Source organism: Eschrichtius robustus, chromosome 15, assembly GCF_028021215.1.
Source record: "Eschrichtius robustus isolate mEscRob2 chromosome 15, mEscRob2.pri, whole genome shotgun sequence".
In the NCBI taxonomy this organism is placed as follows: Eukaryota; Metazoa; Chordata; class Mammalia; order Artiodactyla; family Eschrichtiidae; genus Eschrichtius; species Eschrichtius robustus.
Genome location: NC_090838.1, coordinates 70,591,078 through 70,592,597, shown reverse-complemented (window position 1 = coordinate 70,592,597; position 1,520 = coordinate 70,591,078). Strand labels below are relative to the sequence as shown.

The 1,520-nt window shown below is 40.1% G+C and overlaps 1 pseudogene; it reads right to left on the bottom strand.

Moving 5' to 3' along the window:
• Nucleotides 1-312: 312 nt before the first annotated feature.
• Nucleotides 313-744, bottom strand: LOC137777889 (mitochondrial import inner membrane translocase subunit Tim8 A pseudogene; annotated as a pseudogene).
• Nucleotides 745-1,520: the final 776 nt, after the last annotated feature.

The window sequence follows — 1,520 nt, the reverse complement described above, 5'->3', positions numbered from 1 at the left end:
TCCTCCACTGCTGCCCTTTCTGAGAGACACAAAGATGTATATCGATCACTCCAGAAATCTGAAAGGAATCCACACAAATAACAGATTATTACCTATGTGGTCCCACTATCAAATTATAGAGCAGTTCCACTATTAAAATTATAGGAAGCAGTTAATGGGACTATGAGGAAAGCATCGTCCCACATACAGTAACATACACCTAGTAGAGTTTTCCATTCATCTGTCAATTGTTTTCCCAAGATTAGCATTAAAAAACACAACCCCAAACACATTTGACCCTCAAACCACCCCCACACACGAAAATTGGTCTTTGTTCATTCTCAGATGACAGGATGTCCCAAGAGTGACAAAGATGGGAGCCGATCCCCCCACAGCCTTTTCTTCAACCATCCCATCAACTGCTCTTCATTTCTTGAACTACCTTCCTTTTCCAGAGAGGTAATACTCAGGTCAGTCAGAAAGGCTTTCTGAGAAGACTGGCTTGGATTTCTGGGTCTGTTCCAGTCGATTCAAGATGAATTGGCTTGTATCAATGAAGCGCTCAACGCAGTTCACAAAACAGGCCTCAGCCCGACTGTCCAACTTTGGCCCAGGCTTGTCCATGCACTTTTCCCAACAAAGTTCCATCATCTGGTGCACCAGCTGCTGGAAGCGCTGCTTCTGAGTCTCTACCTCGATGAAATGCTGCAACTGCGGGTCGACCGAGCCCAAACCCGCTGCAGAGGAAGAGGAGGAGGACTCCATCCCAGCACGGCCACGCGTGCCGAGACAAACTCCGCACCAACTCACTGACCTTTACGTGTCTCCACGGCGGAACCCTTAATTGGTGAATTTTATGTTTTGTCTCAATTTAGAAAAAAAGTGTGTGTGTGGGGGGGTGGGCAGGAATGAACACATGAAGGAAAAGACTGCCTAAAACTGTAAAGATTTGGTAACAGATTTAAAATACATTTTGCAGGCAAGAAAGGGTGGAATTAACATGAAGGAAGTTAAATTAGTGATGAGGACAAATCTGAGAGTCTGCAAAATTACAGAGGAAAAAGAAGAAGAAAATGAAAATGCTGTGAAAGATGATGAGAGACATAAGAAACATAGCTAAGTAAACCAAACCAAGAATTATATCTGTAGCTGAGGAAGAAAGTAATATTCAAACACTTAATTGAATAAACCATCCTTCTCCTGAAAAGGGGAACACTGTATGCAGATTGAAAGTTGCCATAAAAATCCAGGGAAAAATCAGAGACTGAGAGACATATCAGAAAAAGATTTTTGAGTCAAAATAAATAGAAGAAAATCTCATAAATATACAATTAAAAAAAAAGTTAAGGGAAGAAAATTTAGTCTGATATCAGGCTTATTTAAAATACTAAATGTAAAAATAATGGAACCAAATCTGTATTTATTGGGAAAATTATATAATTCAAGGATTTATGGACCCAGTGCATTTTCATTAAGCACTATGACAATGAAAAGACATTTTCACAAGTACACAGCAGCTAGAAAGTATATTCAACCTCTGT